The 23041-nt window shown below is 42.6% G+C and overlaps 1 pseudogene across 1 annotated transcript in view; it reads right to left on the bottom strand.

Moving 5' to 3' along the window:
* Positions 1-21520, bottom strand: part of LOC143786233 (uncharacterized) — a 91075-nt pseudogene extending 69555 nt beyond the window's left edge. Inside the window, exons 1-2 of the transcript XR_013218249.1 lie at positions 20758-21520; positions 16931-18545 (exon numbers count right to left, since the gene is read on the bottom strand). The product of XR_013218249.1 is annotated as an uncharacterized LOC143786233 (transcript). The remainder of the gene's footprint in view (positions 1-16930; positions 18546-20757) is intronic.
* Positions 21521-23041: the final 1521 nt, after the last annotated feature.

Below are 23041 nucleotides of genomic sequence, written 5' to 3'. Positions count from 1 at the left end.
GCTTGGTTGCAGTCGTCATAAAGTTCTTTATATAATCAGTGATAAGCGAGAATGAAAAATCATTAACCATTTCAGGACCAGACACTTTTTTTTCTATTTTCTAGATTTTTTTTAATATCTCTAAAATATTTTCTAATTTCTGCATCCAAATAATTTTTGCCTCTTTTTTCCGTGACTCCTTGTTTGAACCTTGTTTTTATGCTTTTTTGTCATTTTTATATTCTTTTCTTTTTTATATATTTTTTTCTTTGATATCGAGGGAAAGTGTTGAAAAAAAAGGAAATATCTGGCTTGTTTTTCACGCATTTTTTGTTTTTTACTTTTTTATTGTTTCCCACACATGGGACCTCTATCATATATTCTGAATTGGGTTCCCGTTAGGTAGCAATACTTTTTATACATTGAATAGTTGGAGGACGGGGGGCTCGGCAGGACTAGAAACAGCGATACAGATTGGCAATTTTTTATTATTTTGTATTTTTTTCATTTTTTCTCTTTATATTTTTCATTATTTATTTACTCGCTGATATTGCGCCTTTAATTCCACAGCACTTTACAGACATTATCATTTTTCAGTTATTTCCTACATTGTACCCCAATATGGTCATAAAAGACCTTTGTGGGGAGGACAATTCAATATTTATACATTTCATGTAATTGGTGATTTCCCCTGTAACTGGGGCTGGCACATTAGGGTCGGTTACAGGGGACATTCAGCCTGCGGCCTGCACTTGTAGCGCTAATCTGGGACTGCTAACACCACACAGCTCCGGGGTCCGGCCATCGTATGATCTCTGTGGTCCGGAGGAGGAAGCGCTGTTTCTGCTTCCTATACTTGTTTAGTGCTGTCTGTGCAGTGAGGAGGAAGGCAGAGATGGTAATAAGTCATCTCTGCCTTCTCTATGGGGATTCTGGCCGTTTCTGACAGCAGCTGTATGATTTCCGTGCAGCTGCTAACTCTGCAGTTTACTTTTATAAAGTCCTTGCAGTTATCTGCAGACCGCCCTGAGATTTTAAGAAGTTGGGTGATTTGCAAGTATTTAAAAATAATTGTTAGTTGATGTCTCTTTTTTTTCTGTCGGTTTAGTGTGTACACAATGGGAAATGCCTCATAATGTTTAGACTTGTTCTTTTCGGGGGGATATATGGTAATTGTCTTCTATAGTGCTTAGTGATGAGTGAATGTGCTGGGATAAGGTGTTATCTGAGCATGCTCGTGTGCTAACCGGGGGTCCTCGGTGTGCTCGAATAATATGTTTGTGTCCCCGCGACTGCATGTCTCGCAGCTGTTCAACGTCCACAACACATGCAGCGATTACCTGTTTGTGTTTCATCTGTGGAAATGCGTAGGTGTTTTGCTACAAGTTCTGATCTTTAATGTTTCTTCAATTTTAATTTGGACGTTTCAATAAAAGTCTGGATTTCCACTATCTTCCTAAGTCCCATTGATTCCGTTCAAACCAGAATTTTTCATCTGAGCAGTTCCCATGGATCTAGCAACTAGTGATGAGCGAGCATACTCGGTAATGTTCCGTACTCGCCTGAGCATCACTGTACTTGCGGTGCTTGGCGAGCGCTGAGCATTTCTGGAATTATTAGGCGGGAGCTCGGGTCCCCGCACCGCATGTTTGGCGCTCTTTAGAGCACCAATCAACATGCAGGGATTGTCTGCCACACACTGTAATGTCGCAGCCATGTTGGTTGTGGCATTACAGTGATTGGCTGGCCGCACAGCGTCATCAGGTTTATATAAGACGTGGTGCCGCCCTGCTCATCCCAGTCAGCTCCGGAATCACCAGTGTAGGGATAGTTGCTGCAGCGATAGGGACAGAATAGGTGGTGTATACAGTTACTGTGGGTATACCATACTTAATACACAAATCCAGCTAAATCAACAGTTCTTCTAAGGACTAATTACGGGATATATAGGTTGCAGTGCTAGGTAGGCAGGGAGTGTATGTGGGCACATATCAGTGCAAGGCATGCAGAGACTGTATGTTGGTATATAGATATCACTGCTAGTCAGGCAGGCATTGTATGTGGCATACCTCATTGCATACATCAAGAGAGTCCATTCCATTACTGTTTGCTGCTGCTGCCTATTACATATATTGACTGTATAGGCATAACCCCGGGTATCAGTGGCCAGGAATATTTTTTTTTTTGCATCTTAATCCTGATTATTTTATTCAAAAGCAATCCAGAGCCCCCTTTTTTTTCTCCATTTGCTTGTTGACTTCAGACTACAGCCAGATCCTTTTCATAGCACAGCGTGAAAATCCAGCTATTTTAAATGGGTTTGCCCGTCCCAGGCATCACATCTGAGTGCGCAGAAAATTCTGCCATTTTTGTGGTACTGTAAAATATTTTGGTCTGTGTTATACAATTTCTTGACACCATTCTGCAGCCAAAAAATATTTAGCTACAGGGAAGATATTTTCCACTGGGTTTTGTCCGCCACACGGATCGCATATCATTGCGGTCAAAATTGTGCCATTTCAGGCCTCCATAGAATTGTTTTTGTTGTGTCTTATCCTACTTATTGTAATAAAACCTGGCACTCAACTTTATATCCGGAAATATATTTATTATCAGCAACAAAAACGTTTTGGTCGCAAACTGGACCTTCATCAGTTACGTGCTATGTAGAATATTTAGGAGAGACGTCCCCGTGTGGGCAGATGGTGGTTAGCTTCCATAAAGATGCAGAGTGTTAGTCTGTGTAAGGCTGCGTGGGCAACAACCGTGTAGGGATGGCGTGGCTGACGCGGTGTCCACCAGAGACTAGCGGTGGACACCGCGTCAGTCACGCCATCCCTACATGGTTGTTGCCCACGCAGCCTTACACAGACTAACACTCTGCATCTTTATGGAAGCTAACCACCATCTGCCCACACGGGGACGTCTCTCCTAAATATTCTACATAGCACGTAACTGATGAAGGTCCAGTTTGCGACCGAAACGTTTTTCTGCTGATAATAAATATATTTCCGGATATAAAGTTGAGTGCCAGGTGTTATTACATATTGTCATGGTGTTGGAACCTACCTGAGCACCACAAGTTTTAAGGCAGTGCACATGTCTGTTAGTTAAGTTATCCTATTTATTGACACAATTTAACTGGACAAAAAAAAAATACAGGCCACATATTTTACAGTTTTACAGTGTTGTATCTCATGCGCCTCATCTATCTGTGGGCTACAAATTGTGGCATTTGAGGCCTCCATTCAACTGTTTTTGCTGTGTGTTACCCTAGTTCTTGACACTATTTTCCTGCAAAAAAGCTAAAAATACAGGCCACATATTTTACAGTGTAGTATCTCCGTCACACGCCTCATCTATCTGTGGGCTACAAATTGTGACATTTGAGGCCTCCAACTGTTTTTGCTGTGAGATACTCCAATTATTAACACTATTTTGCTGTAAAAAAAATACAGGACACCCATTTTACAGTGTGGTATCTCCGTCACACGTCTCATCTATCTGTGGGCTACAAATTATGGCATTTGAGGCCTCCATTCAACTGTTTTTCCTGTATCAGCCTAGTTTTTGACACCAGTTTGCTGAAAAAAAATTTTTTTAGCTATAGGCCAGATATTTTAAACTGTGGTTTTACCGAAAACAGATCACATATAAGTTCGCTCCATATTAAACCATTTGTAGTGAACGTGGAAAATATTGTAGTCCATTTAAAATGGTCAAGGCGAGTGGCATGGGACGGAGGAAGTAGATGTGATGGTGATGGTGCATGCAGAAGCCGAGGCTGTGGGCAAGCTGAAATTGTGCCACAACAAACACCCACATCTTCTCGCCCAACCTTCCTGTCTGAATTGCTAGGGGACCGCAGAACACCACTATTGAACCCAGAGCAGTGTGAAAAGGTTGTTGGTTCGATAGCGGATAATGCTTCCAGTCACTTTGCCACCACCACCACCACCCTGTCTTCCACACGGTCAAGTCTGAGTAGCCGTGAGTTTGGATCACATATTCATCACCCTGATCCTCCTTTCCCCAGCCATGCCGAGTGCCCGGAGACAAATGATCCTACACTTGGACACTCCAAAGAGCTGTTTACTTTTACATTTATAGATTCGGGCCTCTCGACCGGTCCACTTGAAGCAGGGCAAGATGAGATCGCATGTAGCGATGCCCAAATATTTGAGCAGCAACAGTCACACGAAGGCGACGATGGTAATGTGTCACAAGAGGTGGATGATGATGAGAGACAACTGCCAGAAAGTCAGGAGGAGAACCAGGGTGCTGAAGTGGAAGACGAGGTGGTGGATGATATAGTAACTGACCCAACCTGGCAGGAGTACATGCAGAGCGAGGACAGCAGCACAGAGGGGGAGGGAGGTGTAGCACCCCAACAGGCAAGAAGAAGCAGTGTGGTGGCCGCAGACAGAAGGCAGGCAACCGTTCCTCGTAACACCAAAGCAACGGAAGTTGGCAATACAACTGTTAGGTCTTCCTGAGTCTGGTGGTTTTTTTTAAAGACTCTGCTGATAACCCCAATCAGGCCATTTGCACCACCTCTCATGCCCACACCAGCAGGGGTAGCAAAACTACCAGCCTACCACCACCAACATGATCAGGCACATGGCAGCAAAGCACCCGACTTTGTGGGCCAAACCCCAGGGTCCAGGAACACTGCGAGTGACACCACTGCTTCTTCCACTGTTGTGCGTGGAAGCCAATCCCCTGTCCATGATGCCTCTTGCCCTGCACCTGTCATTGCACACACTCAACCAGAACCATCATCAAGCATGTACACTTTCTTGTTCCAGCGCTGCGTTCAGTTGAACATACCCTAGTCCTTGGAACGCAAGCGTAAATATGCAGCTAACACCCCACAGGCCACAGTACTAAATTCACACATTACTCGTCTGCTTGCGCTTGAAATGTTGCCTTTTAGGCTCGTGCAGATGGAAGCTTTCCGCAACCTGATAGCGGTGGCCGTCCCAAGGTACGCGATCCCCAGCCACCACTATTTCTTCTGATGTGCCATTCCGGCATTACACAAGCACGTGTCCAACAACATTAGCCGTACCCTCAACAATGCTGTTATTGGGAAAGTCCACCTAACCACGGAGACGTGGACAAGTACGGTACATCTCGCTGATGGCACACTTGGTTAACATAGTTTAAGCCGAGACCCAGTCGGACCTTGGGATGGAACACATCATCCCGATGACGAAGATTGCGGGCCTATGTCAATAAGGGTTGCCCCCACAGTCTACAGCTCCTAAACCTCCTCCTCTTCAGAATCCATCTCCGAAATGACCACATCAGTCACAAGCTGGAAGCACTACAGCGCTGCCTCAGCCAAGAGGCAGCAGGCTGTGCTGAACCTAATATGCTTAGGTGACAAACCGCACAATGCTGAAGAGATGTGGACAGCTCTGAAAGAGCTGGCAGATCTGTGGCTGATACCGCTGAACCTACAGCCAGGCATGGTCATGTGTGACAATGGCCAGAACCTGGTGGTGGCTTTGAGGCGAGGCAAATACACACATACCATGCTTGGCACATGTGCTAACCTTGTTCAATGGTTTCTCAAAATCTACTTGACGCTACCGGATCTGCTTGTGAAAGTATGTCGCCTGTGTGCCCATTTTAGAAAGTTAGCTACAGCTTCTGCCGCCCTTGCCATGCTTCTGCAGTGTTTGCAGCTTCCTGCTCACCGACTGGTGTGTGATGTCCCCACGCATTGGGACTCTACAATTCATATGTTGGAAAGGATTTATGAGTAGAAGAGGGCAGTTGTTAACTACCAGCATCAACAAGGCCATCGTTATTCAGTTCCGACTCCAAACATAAGACCTCAGGAGTGGACATGGATGTCAGAAATATGTACCATCCTACAAAACTCTGAGGAGTCCACCAAGATGGAGAGCAGCGATGACACCATAACTAGCATCACCATCTTGCTTCTCTGTATTCTGAAAAGCTCTTTGCTCACAATGAAAGAGGATGTATTGCAGGTGGAGCACAATGAGATGGAGCGAGGAACCATACAGAGTGATTACATAGAGACCAGCCTCATGTCATCCCAACGTGGATTGGTTGACAATGAGGAAGAGTAGGAAGAACAGGAGCTATTTTCATGCGCTATTGACTGTACTACAAGCAAAACTGTCATACCATCTGTTCAGAGTGGATGGCCTGAGGACAGGGAGGAGGAGAGCATGGTCAGTCATCCTCTTGGTGGGGACATGGAAGTCTTGCCTGTTAGCAGTCTGGCACGCATGGCTGAATTTATGTTGTGCTGCCTTTCCCTGACCCTCCTATTCTCCAAATTTTGGGTGACAGTCATTACTGGTTCGTGACACTTCTAGACCCATGCTAAAAAGAGAACTTTCAATCTCTTCTTCCAAAGGCAGACAGGTGTACTAAAATGGTGCATTACCAGAAGGCCATTGTTGCAGAATTGTTAAAAAAATTCCCATCTGAAAATGCGGGAGGCAGAGGTCACAGTTCATTGGACAACCAATGAGTACAGGCGAGAAAGCACCAGAGGCAGGGGAACACTGTCAAAGTTCTGGGAGCGTTTTCTCAGATCCTCCCATCGCACTGGCCCTGAGGCGCAGGGTTCTCTCAGAAGGAGTGCAAAGTTTTGGAAGATGCTGAGGGAGTTCCTTGCTGACTGTATGTTGTGACTTCTGCTTTTGGGCTCCCTCCGGTGGTTGTAGGTGGTAATGCAGTTGTCCCTGGGTTGCAGCCCTGGTCAGGTGTATCTGCTGATTGCAGTTCTGACTGGGGTATTTAGGCGTGCAGGATTCATTAGTCCTTGCCAGTTGTCCATTGTTTTTGGAGGTTTTGTCCTTGCCTGGTTCCTTCTGCCTTGCTGCCAAATCTGCAAAGATAAGTGTCTGGTTTTTGTGGCACACATGCTGTGTGCTTAATAATTTAGTGCTATTCATTGTTTTTTTGTCCAGCTTAGATTGTATCAGTATTTTCTCAGTCTTGTTGGATTCTCAGAAGTTGCAGATATACATTCCATGTCTTTAGTTAGATTGTGGAACTTTTTGTATTATCTGCTGTGGATATTTTTAGAGTTTTAATACTGACCGCTTAGTATTCTGTCCTATCTTTCCCTATTTTAGCTAGAGTGGCCTCTTTTGCTGAAATCTGTTTTCTGCCTGTGTGTGTCTTTCCTCTCCTATTCACAGTCAATATTTGTTGGGGGCTGCCTATCCTTTGGGGTTCTGCTCTGAGGCAAGTTAGTATTCCTATTTCCATCTATAGGGGTATTTAGTCCTCCGGCTGTGTCAAGGTGTCTAGGGTTTGTTAGGCACACCCCACGGCTACTTCTAGTTGCGGTGGTAGTTCAGGTTTTGCGGTCAGTACAGATTCCACTTCTGAGAAAGTTTCATGCGGCTCCAAAGTCACCGGATCATAACAATACAACTGGCCAACAATGAGTTAAATGCATCTCAGAAGTAGGGAAGAAAGGTGTTGAGGCATTATTTTTTCTGTAGTTTGTTTTGCCTGTTCCTCCCTCTTTTTCTCTGGGTGGCTGAGGAGTCTTGTGTTAGCATGGATGTTCAGGAATTAGCTTCTCGTGTAGACCAGCTTGCTGCTAGGGTGCAGGGAATTTCTGATTATATTGCTCAGACTCCTGTTTTGGAGCCAAAGATTCCTACTCCTGATTTGTTTTTTGGTGACAGGTCTAAATTTCTGAGTTTTAAAAACAACTGTAAACTGTTTTTTGCTTTGAGACCTCGATCCTCTGGTGATTCCATTCAGCAGGTTAAAATCTTTATTTCCCTGCTGCGTGGCGATCCACAGGATTGGGCATTTTCCCTGGAATCTGGGAGTCCGGCTTTGCTTAATGTAGATTCCTTTTTGCAGGCTTTAGGACTATTATATGATGAACCTAATTCTGTGGATCAAGCGGAGAAGACCTTGTTGGCCCTGTCTCAGGGTCAAGAGGCGGCAGAATTGTATTGTCAGAAATTTAGAAAATGGTCTGTGTTGACTAAATGGAATGATGATGCTTTGGCGGCAATTTTCAGAAAGGGTCTTTCTGAATCCATTAAAGATGTTATGGTGGGGTTTCCCACGCCTGTCGGTCTGAGTGATTATATGTCTCTGGCCATTCAGATTGATCGGCGCTTGCGGGAGCACAGAACTGTGCATACTGTAGCATTGTCCTCAGAGCAGAGTCCTGAGCCAATGCAGTGTGATAGGATTCTGTCTAGAACAGAACGACAAGGATTCAGACGTCAGAATAAGTTGTGTTATTATTGTGGCGACGCTTCTCATGTCATTTCAGTCTGCCCTAAGCGGAGAAAGAGGATCGCTAGTTCATTTACCATCAGTACTGTACAACCTAAATTTCTGTTATCTGTGTCCTTGATCTGCTCATTGTCATCATTTTCTGTCATGGCGTTTGTGGATTCAGGCGCTGCTTTGAACTTAATAGACTTTGAGTTTGCCAGGCGTTGTGGTTTTCCCTTGCAGCCTTTGCAGAACCTTATTCCTTTAAGGGGCATTGATGCTACACCTTTGGCTAAAAATAAGCCCCAGTTTTGGACACAGGTGACCATGCGCATGGTGCCAGCCCATCAGGAAGATTGTCGATTTCTGGTGTTGCATAATTTACATGATGCTATCGTGCTGGGTTTTCCGTGGTTGCAGGTACATAATCCTGTGTTGGATTGGAAGTCTATGTCTGTGACTAGTTGGGGTTGTCAGGGGGTTCATAATGATGTTCCTTTAATGTCCATCTCCTCTTCTTCCTCTTCCGAAATTCCAGAGTTTTTGTCTGATTTTCAGGATGTATTCGATGAGCCCAAGTCCAGTTCTCTTCCACCGCACAGGGACTGTGATTGTGCTATTGATTTGATTCCAGGCTGTAAGTTTCCTAAGGACCGACTTTTCAACCTGTCTGTGCCTGAACATACCGCTATGCGGAGTTATGTTAAGGAGTCTTTGGAGAAAGGGCGTATTCGGCCATCTTCTTCACCGATGGGAGCAGGTTTTTTTTTGTTGCTAAGAAGGATGGCTCCTTGAGACCCTGTATTGATTATCGCCTCTTGAATAAGATCACGGTCAAGTTTCAATACCCTTTACCCTTGCTTTCCAATTTGTTTGATAGGATTAAGGGGGCTAGTTGGTTTACAAAGATTGACCTTCGGGGGGCGTATAATCTTGTTCGTATTAAGCAGGGTGATGAAAGGAAAACTGCGTTCAATACGTCCGAAGGTCATTTTGAATACCTTGTGATGCCGTTCGGGCTCACTAATGCTCCATCTGTTTTTCAATCTTTCATGCATGATATCTTGCGGAATTATATTGATAAATTCTTGATTGTATATCTGGACGATATTTTGATTTTTTCTGATGATTGGGAGTCTCATGTGGAGCAGGTCAGGATGGTGTTTCAGATCCTTCGTGACAATGCTTTGTTTGTGAAGGGGTCTAAGTGTCTCTTTAGGGTGCAGAAGGTTTCTTTTTTGGGCTTCATTTTTTCTCCATCTATTGAGATGGACCCGGTTAAGGTTCAGGCCATTCATGATTGGATTCAACCCACGTCCGTAAAAAGCCTTCAGAAATTTTTGGGTTTTGCAAATTTTTATCGCCGTTTCATTGCTAACTTTTCCAGCGTGGTTAAACCCTTGACCGATTTGACGAAGAAAGGCGCTGATGTGGCGAATTGGTCCTCTGCGGCTGTTTCTGCCTTTCAGGAGCTTAAACGTCGATTTACTTCTGCTCCGGTGTTGCGTCAACCTGATGTTTCTCTTCCGTTTCAGGTTGAGGTTGACGCTTCTGAGATTGGGGCAGGGGCCGTTTTGTCTCAGAGGGATCCTGCTGGTTCCTTGATGAAACCGTGTGCCTTCTTTTCCCTTAAATTTTCGCCTGCTGAACGCAATTATGATGTCGGCAATTGGGAGTTGTTGGCTATGAAGTGGGTGTTTGAGGAGTGGCGACATTGGCTTGAGGGAGCTAAGCACCGTATTGTGGTCGCGACCGATCATAAGAATCTGATTTACCTCGAGTCTGCCAAACGGCTGAATCCTAGACAGGCTCGATGGTCTTTTTTTTTTTTCCCATTTTGATTTTGTGGTCTCGTATCTTCCGGGTTCTAAGAATATTAAGGCTGATGCCATTTCTAGGAGTTTTTTGCCTGATTCTCCTGAGGTCATGGAACCGGTCGGCATTCTGAAAGAAGGGGTGGTTCTTTTTGCCATTTCCCCTGATTTACGACGGGTTCTTCAGGAATTTCAGGCTGACAGACCTGACCGCTGTCCAGTGGGGAAACTGTTTGTTCCTGACAGATGGACTAGTAGAGTGATTTCTGAGGTTCACTGTTCTGTGTTGGCTGGTCATCTTTGTATTTTTGGTACCAGAGACTTGGTTGGTAGGTCCTTTTGGTGGCCTTCTTTATCACGTGATGTGCGTTCTTTTGTGCAGTCCTGTGGGACTTGTGCGCGGGCCAAGCCTTGTTGCTCCCGTGCTAGTGGGTTGCTTTTGCCATTGCCGGTCCCTGAGAGGCCTTGGACGCATATTTCTATGGATTTTATTTCTGATCTTCCGGTTTCCCAGAAGATGTCGGTTATCTGGGTTGTTTGTGAGCGCTTCTCTAAGATGGTTCATTTGGTGCCTTTGACTAAATTGCCTTCCTCATCAGATTTGGTTTCGTTGTTTTTTCAGCATGTAGTTCGTTTGCATGGTATTCCGGAGAATATTGTGTCCTGCAGAGGTTCCCAGTTTGTTTCTAGGTTTTGGCGGGCCTTTTGTGCTAGGCTGGGCATTGATTTATCTTTTTCCTCTGCATTTCATGCTCAGACAAATGGCCAAACCGAGCGAACTAATCAGACTTTGGATACTTATTTGAGATGCTTTGTGTCTGCTGATCAGGATGATTGGGTGGCTTTCTTGCCATTGGCCGAGTTTGCCCTTAATAATCGGGCTAGTTCGGCTACCTTGGTTTCGCCCTTCTTTTGTAATTTTGGTTTTCATCCTCGTTTTTCTTCAGGGCAGGTTGAGCCTTCTGATTGTCCTGGTGTGAATTCTGTGGTTGACAGGTTGCAGCAAATTTGGGCTCATGTGCTGGACAATTTGGTGTTGTCTCAGGAGGAGGCTCAGCGTTTTGCTAACCGTCGTCGGTGTGTTGGTTCCCGGCTTCGGGATTTGGTTTGGTTGTCTTCCCGCCATGTTCCTATGAAGGTTTCTTCCCCTAAGTTCAAGCCTCGGTTTATTGGCCCTTATAAGATTTCTGAGATTATTAATCCAGTCTCTTTTCGTTTGGCCCTTCCAGCCTCTTTTTCCATCCATAATGTTTTTCATAGATCTTTGTTGCGGAAATATGTGGTGCCCGTTGTTCCCTCTGTTGATCCTCCTGCCCCGGTGTTGGTTGATGGGGAGTTGGAGTATGTGGTTGAGAAGATTTTGGATTCTCGTTTTTCGAGGCGGAAGCTTCAGTATCTTGTCAAATGGAAGGATTATGGCCAAGAGGATAATTCTTGGGTTGCTGCCTCCGATGTTCATGCTGATGATTTGGTTTGTGCCTTTCATTCGGCTCGTCCTGATCGGCCTGGGGGCTCTGGTGAGGGTTCGGTGACCCCTCCTCAAGGGGGGGGTACTGTTGTGAATTCTGCTCTTGGGCTCCCTCCGGTGGTTATAAGTGGTAGCGCTGTTGTCTTCAATCGCATTTCATCTGGTGTGTCCACTTAATGCAATCCACTGGGCTATTTAGTTTTGCTTCACCCTTTAGTCAGTGCCAGTCGTCCATGGTTCCTGGAGGATCCACATCTCAGTCTGGTCTCTCCTGCTTGCTGTTCATTGCAACAAAGATAAGTTCTGGCTTTGTTTTTGCAGTCCACATGCAGTGGGCCTTATAGTTCTGTGCATTTCTATGTTTTGTCTTGTCCAGCTTGGTCTGTATAAGGACTTGCTCATCCAAGCAGGTATCTCTGGAGATGCAGATATACCCTCCATACCTTTAGTTAGATGTGGAGTTTTTGTATTCTCTGTGGTGGATATTTTCTAGTATTTTAATACTGACCGCATAGTACTGTCTTATCCTTTCTATCTAGCTAGAATGGCCTCCTTTGCTAAATCCTGATTTCAGTCTGTGTATGTTTATTCCCTCTTCTCTCACAGTCAATATTTGTGGGGGGCTGTCTATCCTTTGGGGATTTTCTCTGAGGCAAGATAGTTTTTCCGTTTCTTTCTCTAGGGGTATTTAGTCCTCCGGCTGTGACGAGGTGTCTAGGGAGTGTCAGGAACATCCCATGGCTACTTCTAGTTGCGGTGTTGAGTTCAGGGTCCGCGGTCAGTACAGGTACCACCTTCTCCAGAGTACGTCTCATGCTGCTCCTAGGCCACCAGATCATAACAGGGCTCCCTGCGTGCCTCCCTGAGACCCCCGGAGCAACGCGATGTGATCGCGTTGCTGCGAGGGTCTCTTACCTCCTATCCCTGCAGGCCCCGGATCCAAAATGGCCGCGGGGCTGCATCCGGGTCCTGCAGGGATTACTTCCGGGTGCACAGCAGACGCCGGTAAGCCTGCTGCGCTCTAAGTCAGATCGGCGATCTGACAGAGTGCTGTGCAAACTGTCAGATCAGCGATCTGTGATGTCCCCCCCTGGGACAAAGTAAAAAAGTAAAAAAAAAAAATTTCCACATGTGTAAAAAAAAAAAAAAAAATTCCTAAATAAAGAAAAAATATATATATACTATTCCCATAAATACATGTCTAAATAAAAAAAAAATGAAACAGTAAAATTACACATATTTAGTATCGCCGCGTCTGTATCGACCCCACCTATAAAACTATATCACTAGTTAAACCCTTCAGTGAACACCGTAAAAAAAAAAAAAAAAAAACCGAGGCAAAAAACGCTTTATTCTCATACCGCCAAACAAAAAGTGGAATAACACGCGATCAAAAAGATGGATATAAATAACCATGGTACTGCTGAAAACGTCATCTTGTCCCGCAAAAAACGAGCCGCAATACAGCATCATCAGCGAAAAAATAAAAAAGTTATAGTCCTCAGAATAAAGCAATGCCAAAATAATTATTTTTTCTATAAAATAGTTTTTATCGTATAAAAGCGCCAAAACATAAAAAAATGATATAAATGAGGTATCGCTGTAATCGTACTGACCCGAAGAATAAAACTGCTTTATCAATTTTACCAAACGCGGAATGGTATAAACGCCTCCCCCAAAAGAAATTCATGAATAGCTGGTTTTTGGTCATTCTGCCTCACAAAAATCGGAATAAAAAGCGATCAAAAAATCTCCCGTGCCCAAACATGTTACCAATAAAAACGTCAACTCGTCCAGCAAAAAACAAGACCTCACGTGACTCTGTGGACTCAAATATGGAAAAATTATAGCTCTCAAAATGTGGTAATGCAAAAAATATTTTTTGCAATAAAAAGCGTCTTTCAGTGTGTGACGGCTGCCAATCATAGAAATCCGCTAAAAAAAACCCACTATAAAAGTAAATCAAACCCCCCTTCATTACCTCATTAGTTAGGGAAAAATTAAAAAATGTATTTATTTCCATTTTCTCATTAGGGTTAGGGTTAGGGTTAGGGCTAGGGTTAGGGCTAGAGTTAGGGTTAGGGTTGGGGCTAGGGTTAAGGCTACAGTTAGGGTTGGGGCTAAAGTTAGGGTTAGGGTTCGGATTACATTTACGGTTGGGAATAGGGTTAGGGTTGTGTATGGGTTAGAGGTGTGGCTAGGGTTACCATTGGGATTAGGGTTAGGGGTATGTTTGGATTAGGGTTTCAGTTATAATTGGGGGGTTTCCACTGTTTAGGCACATCAGGGGCTCTCCAAACGCGACATGGCATCCGATCTCAATTCCATCCCATTCTGCGTTGAAAAAGTAAAACAGTGCTCCTTCCCTTCCGAGCTCTCCCGTGCGCCCAAATAGGGGTTTACCCTCAACATATGGGGTATCAGCGTACTCGGAACACATTGCAGAACAACTTTTGGGGGCCAATTTCTCCTGTTACCCTTGGGAAAATACAAAACTGGGGGCTAAAAAATATTTTTTGTGGAAAAAAAATTTTTTTTTATTTGCACGGCTCTGCGTTATAAACGGTAGTGAAACACTTGGGGGTTCAAAGCTCTCACAACACATCTAGATGAGTTCCTTAGGGAGTCTACTTTCCAAAATGATGTCACTTGTGGGGGATTTCTACTGTTTAGGTACATTAGGGGCTCTGCAAACGCAATGTGACGCCTGCAGACCATTCCATCTAAGTCTGCACTCCAAATGGCGCTCCTTCCCTTCCGAGCCCTCCGATGCGCCCAAACGGTGCCCCCCCCCCACATATGGGGTATCAGCGTACTCATGACAAATTGGAAAACAACTTTTGGGGTCCAATTTCTCCTGTTACCCTTGGGAAAATACAAAACTGGGGGCTAAAAAATAATTTTTGTGGAAAAATAAATATTTTTTATTTGCACGGCTCTGCGTTATAAACTGTAGTGAAACACTTGGGGGTTCAAAGCTCTCACAACACATCTAGATCAGTTACTTAGGGGGTCTACTTTCCAAAATGGTGTCACTTGTGGGTTTTTTTTACTGTTTAGGTACATTAGGGGCTCTGCAAATGCAATTTGATGCCTGAAGACCATTCCATCTAAGTCTGCATTCCAAATGGCACTCCATCCCTTCCGAGCCCTCCCATGCGCCCAAACGGTGGTTCCCCCCTACATATGGGATATCAGCGTACTCAGGACAAATTGTACAACTTTTGGGGGTCCAATTTCTCCTGTTACCCTCGGGAAAATACAAAACTGGGGGTTAAAAAATAATTTTTGTGGGGAAAAATTTGTGTTTTATTTTTACGGCTCTGCATTATAAACTTCTGTGAAGCACTTGGTGGGTCAAAGTGCTCACCACACCTCTAGATAAGTTCCTTAGGGGGTCTACTTTCCAAAATGGTGTCACTTGTGGGGGGTTTCAATGTTTAGGTACATCAGGGGCTCTCCAAACGCAACATGGCATCCCATCTCAATTCCTGTCAATTTTGCATTGAAAAGTCAAACGGCGCTCCTTCCCTTCCGAGCCCTCCCATGCGCCCAAACAGTGGTTTACCCCCACATATGGGGTATCAGCATACTCAGGAGAAATTTCCACAAAAATGACCACATAAGGGGCTCTCCAAACGCAACATGGCGTCCCATCTCAATTCCAGTCAATTTTGCATTGAAAAGTCAAATGGAGCTCCTTCACTTCCAAGCTCTGTCATGCGCCCAAACAGTGGTTTACCCCCACATATGGGGTATCGGCGTACTCAGGACAAATTGTACAACATCTTTTGGGGTCAAATTTCTCCTGTTACCCTTGATAAAATAAAACAAATTGGAGCTGAAGTAAATTTTGTGTGAAAAAAAGTTAAATGTTCATTTTTATTTAAACATTCCAAAAATTCCTGTGAAACACCTGAAGGGTTAATAAACTTCTTGAATGTGGTTTTGAGCACCTTGAGGGGTGCAGTTTGTAGAATGGTGTCACACTTGGGTATTTTCTATCATATAGACCCCTCAAAATGACTTCAAATGAAATGTGGTCCCTAAAAAAAAATGGTGTTGTAAAAATAAGAAATTGCTGGTCAACTTTTAACCCTTATAACTCCCTAACAAAAAAAAAATTTGGTTCCAAAATTGTGCTGATGTAAAGTAGACATGTGGGAAATGTTACTTATTAAGTATTTTGTGTGACATATCACTGTGATTTAATTGCATAAAAATTCAAAGTTGGAAAATTGCGAAATTTTCGCCACATTTCCGTTTTTTTTCACAAATAAACGCAGGTAATATCAAAGAAATTTTACCACTATCATGAAGTATAATATGTCACGAGAAAACAATGTCAGAATCACCAGGATCCGTTGAAGCGTTCCAGAGTTATAACCTCATAAAGGGACAGTGGTCAGAATTGTAAAAATTGGCCTGGTCATTAACGTGCAAACCAGCCTTGGGGGTGAAGGGGTTAAGGATGGCTTGTTTCACCTGCATGGAGAGCTCCTTTGACTGCATGTTTACTTCACAGCAAAACCTTCCAAATGCAAGCACCACACCTCAAATCAACTCCAGGCCTTTTATCTGCTTAATTAAGAATGACATAACAAAGGGATTGCCAACACCTGTCCATGAAATAGCCTTGGAGTCAATTGTCCAATTACTTTTGGTCCCTTTAAAAACAGGGTGGCACATGTTAAGGAGCTGAAACTCCTAAACCCTTCATCCAATTTTAATGTGGATACCCTCAAATGAAAGCTGAAAGTCTGAACTTCAACTGCATCTGAATTGTTTTGTTTAAAATTCATTGTGGTAATGTCTATAACCAAAATTAGAAAAATGTTGTCTCTGTCCAAATATATATGGACCTAACTGTATGTTCCCCACTATATGTCAGTATGTCTCAGAATCAGTGGGATCCATTGAAGCATTCCAGAATTATGACCTCTTAAAGTGACACTGGTCAGAATTTAAAAAATTGTTCTGGTAATGCAGGTTAAAGTGAAAATAGCATCCCTTTAGGGGAATACCCAATATATTAGCTCATCAAAGTCACTTCAAAACTGAATAGCTCCCTAAAAAAAGGAGTTCTGCACATTGCCCTAAAATAAGGAAAAATTATTAAACTACTAAACTTTTAACCCTTCAAACAAAATAAAAGGATGTTTGAAAAATTACTGACATACAAAAACATTTACCCTATGTCTTCTAAGTTTTGCTTATGTAGTATAACTACATGGTTTACAGGTATAAACATTCAAAGCTGGAACATTGCATATTTTTAAATATTACATTTATTACCAAAATAAAGCACAACATATAAGGAAAACAATATTTTCAGAATAACTGGGATATGAAACATTCCATCGTTATTACAGCAAAAAGTGACATTTCAGATTTCAAAAATTAGGCTTGGTCACTAAAGGATTACAATGCCTTCTTCCCAATGTGAGTTATCTGATGTCTAACAAGTTGAGACTTAAATTGAAAAAATATCCCACATTCAGGACATGAAAATGTCTTCTCGCCTGTGTGAATTCTCTCATGTGTAACAAGAATTGATTTGTTTTTAAAACATTGTTCACATTCTGAACATGAAAATAGCTTCTCGCCTATGTGAACTCTCTCATGCTTAACAAGATTTGATTTTTCAGTAAAACATTTTCCACATTCTAAACATGAAAATGGCTTCTCTCCTGTGTGAAATCTCTCATGTCTAACAAGATGTGATTTACTTATAAAACATTTCCCACATTCCAAACATGAAAATGGCTTCTCTCCTGTGTGAATTCTCTCATGTGTAACAAGAGCTGATTTGTCTTTAAAACATTTTCCACATTCTGAACATGAAAATGGTTTCTCTCCTGTGTGACTTCTCTCATGTGCAATAAGTTTAGATTTTGCAGAAAAACATTTCCCACATTCTGAACATGAAAATGGCTTCTCTCCTATGTGAGTTCTCTCATGTGCAACAAGATTAGATTTTGCAGAAAAACATTTCCCACATTCTGAACATGAAAATGGCTTCTCGCCTGTGTGAACTCTCTCATGTATAACAAGATGTGATTTAACTTTAAAACATTTCCCACATTCCGAACATGAAAATGGCTTCTCTCCTGTGTGAACTCTCTCATGTGTAACTAGATGTGATTTTAGAGTAAAACATTTTCCACATTCTGAGCATGAAAACAGCTTCTCTCCTGTATGAACTCTCTCATGTGTAACAAGATGTGATTTTAGAGTAAAACATTTTCCACATTCTGAACATGAAAATGGCTTCTCGCCTGTGTGCACTCTCTGATGTTTAAGAAGAATTGATTTTAGTGTAAAACATTTCCCACATTCTGAACATGAAAATGGCTTCTCGCCTGTGTGAACTCTCTCATGTTTAACAAGAATTGATTTTAGAGTAAAACATTTTCCACATTCTGAACAAGATAATGACTTATCTCCTGTGTGAATTCTCTCATGTGTAACAAGTTGTGGTTTATCTGTAAAACGTTTCCCACATTCCGAACATGAAAACGGCTTCACTCCTGTGTGAATTCTCTCATGTGTAAGAACAGTTGATTTTCGAGTAAAACATTTTCCACATTCTGAACATGAAAATGGTTTCTCTCCTGTGTGACTTCTCTCATGTGCAATAAGTTTAGATTTTGCAGAAAAACATTTCCCACATTCTGAACATGAAAATGGCTTCTCTCCTATGTGAGTTCTCTCATGTGCAACAAGATTAGATTTTGCAGAAAAACATTTCCCACATTCTGAACATGAAAATGGCTTCTCTCCTGTGTGAACTCTCTCATGTTCAGAAAGATGTGATTTACTTATAAAACATTTCCCACATTCGGAACATGTAAATGGCTTCTTCCTTGTGGGAGCTTTTTTATTTTCCACACTTCTTCTGTAACTTTTATTTTCTTTAACAGTCTGTGATGAATTAGGACATTGTACTTTAAAAGGATCCATGTCTGAGATGTTGGCATGTTCTTCATATGGGCATTGTGCAACACTTTTTGGGATTTTGGAGCTGCTGGTATGACCATCTGTCAAGAATATAACTGATGTGATTTTTTTCAGTCAAATAACCTTAATACTTATATTTATATAAATATAGAAACATTAAGAAAAGTAAACAAAAAAATTACATAGAAATTGCAAAGTGTGTAGCAAAGTTCTATTATTAACTGTCTAAAGGTGTAATTTACAAGATGTGATGATTTCACAAAGAATCAATTGTGCTAATGTTCATTCTCAATCATTGGCCAGTGCAATCATCAAATAATAAAACATTTGACATTGGTGGCACATTTTATATGAGAATAAAAATGATCGTTGTTGACAGCGCATCATTCTCTTTGTTTAAATTGAGGATGTTCTGCAATAATAAAAAAAGCCATACGATAAGGAAACAAATTATCATTTTTCATCAAAATGAAAGCTAAAAAGCCCCAATCACCTTCCTATACCATTAATCACTGCTTATTGATGAAATTATTTTTATTTTTCAGGAGTAGTAGAGGGCTGTAGCAGTCACCTCTCTGTGTTAAAGCTCCGTACACCACCTCAATGACTTTACTTTAAGCGAGCAGCTGCAAGTAACATATTTCCATTTCTCCTGGTAGCCGCTCTCCCAGTTAAACAGTCTACCATGCTTTAAATACTATTTACCTACAGGTTACTGATATATCTGCAGGTAATTAGAATTTTTGTAGCTTGCATGTTCTCTTTAGGGGTTCATTTACACAGGCAGGTATTGACCTGAAACAAGAACTGATTCATGATATGGGAGCAGCTTTGTTCTCTCTCCCCATAGAAAATAGATGAATGCTTGGCCGGACCGTCATGGCTATGGTGGATTTCTCAGACAGTGCGGTCAGCAGACCCAGGTAAATACTGTCTGTACTAACATCTCTAATTACATGTCTATGTCTGGACTGTTTTAAAATAATAAAGCATAATTGGATTCCATATTGTATCATGTGCTGTGGAAATTCTATCTATTCTTCAATGAACACTACACATTGACCACTGGTGCCCCATCATCCATGTGATGAGTGCGGGACGTCCTCATATTGTGTCATTTGTGCCTAGAGAAATGCTCAGGTGTCAGTACTACTAGGTGGTGTCCGTCTGACACAATCGATGACTGCTACATGCAGAACAGAGGAGCCGTATGGTCGTGTATTAGGAAGTCATGGCCATGGAGCAAATATAAAGCTGGATAAGCCCAGGCAATTCTCTACTTTCTCTTATAATCTACTCCTGGCTGTGACAATGAGACAATGGCCTTAAAACAGTTTTTTTTTTCATCTCCAGCTAGTTCCGTATATTAAATAGGTTACTTAGGTTATACAGGGTGGGCCATTTATATGGATCCACCTAAATAAATTGGGAATGGTTGGTGATATCAACTTCCTGTTTGTGGCACATTAGTATATGGGAGGGGTAAAAGTTTTCAGGATGGGTGGTGACCGTGGAGGCCATTTTGGATCCAACTTTATTTTTTCCAATTGGAAGGTCATGTGACGCATCAATTTTATTGAGAATTTCACAAGAAAAACAATGGTGTGCTCCATGGTCACCACCCATCTTGAAAAGTTTCCCCCCTCCCACATACTAATGTGCCCCAAACAGGAAGTTGATATCACCAACCATTCCCATTTTATTTAGGTGGATCCATATAAATGGCCCACCCTGTATATTAATCCTGGAACCAGAACCCTGATGGATATGAAGTAAAACACTAAACTAGATACCATTCCAATGAGGTTTGTCATGGCCATGGAGCAAATATAAAGATGGATAAGCCCAGGCAATTATCTACTTTCTCTTATAATCTACTCCTTGCTGTGACTATGAGACAATTGTCTTAAAACAGTTTTTTTTAATCTCCAGCTAGTTCAGTATATCAATAGGTTACTTAGGATATATATTAATCCTGGAATCAGAACGCTGATGGATATGATGGAAAATACTAAACTAGATACTTTGCCAGTGAGGTTTGTCACGTATCTTTGATGATCTATCATCCCAGTCTATTCTTAAATCCATATTATAGATACACAACCGGTCTTATTACATATTGCACCATTACATTGTCAGCCCTATATAATAGTTTTTTTGGCCATAGATTTTCCTCATTCAGCTAAAATACACGAGAAAACTCATGAAACTTTAATTTTCCAGTCCGGTGAATGAGGAGATATTGAGTCTTCTCTGCTTTATTTAGTGGTGACTCCTCACTGGGGCAGTTACCTGTAGGAACGTCCTCTTTGCACCACTCATCATCCCGCACATCACTTTCTCCTTTCTCCATTATGGCTTCAGCTTTGATATTCTTCAGATATTTGCCTGGATGTCAAAGCTGTGAAAGTAATCATGTAAAAGTCACAGACAGAAGGAAAACTCACATGGAATGTTCTAGATGGAGGATTTTACTACAAGATCTCATGGGGCACCTGAGTCACCAAAAGATGCTGATATCTCCGCCTCCTATATCACTGGGGCTGCCCTCAGTCAGTACGGCGGCGTGTAGTGATAGAAGTAGGCGTCATTGTAAGTAACTGCATGATGGCAAAGTCATTTCCTTCATTAACCCGTTAGTGACCGGGCCAAATTTTTTAATTCTGACCAATGTCACTTTATATGGTAATAACTCTGGAATGCTTCAACAAATGCCACTGATTTTGAGACTGTTTTTTGTGGCACATTATAATTTATAATAATGACACATGTAGGTTGATATGTTTTGTGTTTATAAAAAATATCAGAAATTTGACAAAAATGTAATAAAAATTAGCAATTTTCAAACTTTGAATGATTATCCCCTTAATCCAGATATTCATACCACAGAAAAACATTAATAAATAATATTTCCCACATGTCTGCTATACATCAACACCATTTATAAAATGTTATTTCAGTTTGTTAGCCTTTTGGGAGGTTTAAAAATTTAGCAGTAATTTTTCATTTTTTCATGGAAATTTACAAAATTTGTTTTTTTGAGGGATTTATCCAGGTTCAAAGTGACTTTCAAAAAAACAAACGTGATGCCATTTTCAAAATATCCCCCCCCCCCCCCCCCCACATATTGAAAACTGCTGTCCGGTAGTTTATTACCCCTTTAGGTGATTTTAACAAATTATCGAAAAATGGCATGACAGGAATGAAAAAGTGTATTTTTACCACCTAAGTGTTGCCACTTTCTGAACAGGCTGCTATAGCCGGGAGACTCTAAAGGTACCGTCACATTAAGCGACGCTGCAGCGATAGCGACAACGATGCCGATCGCTGCAGCGTCGCTGTTGGTCGCTGGAGAGCTGTCACACAGACCGCTCTCCAGCGACCAACGATGCCGAGGTCCCCGGGTAACCAGGGTAAACATCAGGTTGCTAAGCGCAGGGCCGCGCTTAGTAACCCGATGTTTACCCTGGTTACCATCGTAAAAGTAAAAAAAACAAACACTACATACTCACCTGCGCGTCCCCCGGCGTCCGCTTCCCTGCACTGTGTGAGCGCCGGCCCTAACAGCAGATCGGTGACGTCACCGCTGTGCTGTACTTTCACTTTAGGGCCGGCGCTCAGTCAGAGCAGGAAGCGGACGGCAGGGGACGCGCAGGTGAGTATGTACTGTTTGTTTTTTTTTACTTTTACGCTGGTAGCCAGGGTAAACATCGGGTTACTAAGCGCGGCCCTGCGCTTAGTAACCCGATATTTACCCTGGTTACCAGCGTAAAACATCGCTGGTATCGTTGCTTTTGGTGTCAAACCTGACGATCAACGCCGGTCTGACGACCAAATAAAGTTCTGAACTTTATTCAACGACCAGCGATATCACAGCAGGATCCTGATCGCTGCTGCGTGTCAAACTAAACGATATCGCTAGCCAGGACGCTGCAACGTCACGGATCGCTAGCGATATCGTTTAGTGTGAAGGTACCTTCAGGCCGCTATTTGGCTGTGAATTGCCATGACAAACATGAGGATCACACAATCATGATCTTAGGGTGTCGATGAGATTAAAGCGGAAGCGCCCACAATCTGTTAACCATTTATATGATGTAGTCACTATTGACAGCAGCACCTAAGGCTATGTGCACACGTTGCAGATTTTGATGCGATTCTGCAGCGTTTTTGGCCACACGGACTCGCATCAAATCCTCAGTGTAGCGCACAGCCAATGTTAGTCTATGTGAAATTGACATTTCTTGTGCACATGCTGCAGAAAAAAACGCGCGGAATCGATGCTTTTTTTTCCGCAGCATGCCAATTCTTTTGGCAGATCTGCAGCGTTTCTGTACCAATTGACTTCCATTGTGTCAGGCACATCCGCAGCAAACCAGCAGATATAAAAAAGATCTGAAGTTTTGCTGCAGATTAAACGCTGCAGATCGGGAGGAGGGAGTGTGTGGGTGGAGTTATGTGCGTGTATGTGTGTGTGCCAGTGTCTGTGTGAATCTGTGTCTGTGTGCGGGTGTGCATGGGTCTGGGTAGGCAGACATTGTCTGATAGGACTACTGCTCCCATCCGGCAATGAATG

The sequence above is a fragment of the Ranitomeya variabilis genome, chromosome 7 (genome assembly GCF_051348905.1).
Source record: "Ranitomeya variabilis isolate aRanVar5 chromosome 7, aRanVar5.hap1, whole genome shotgun sequence".
Lineage (NCBI taxonomy): Eukaryota > Metazoa > Chordata > Amphibia > Anura > Dendrobatidae > Ranitomeya > Ranitomeya variabilis.
Note: the sequence above shows the minus strand (reverse complement) of the source record. Positions and strands in the feature narration are given on the sequence as shown.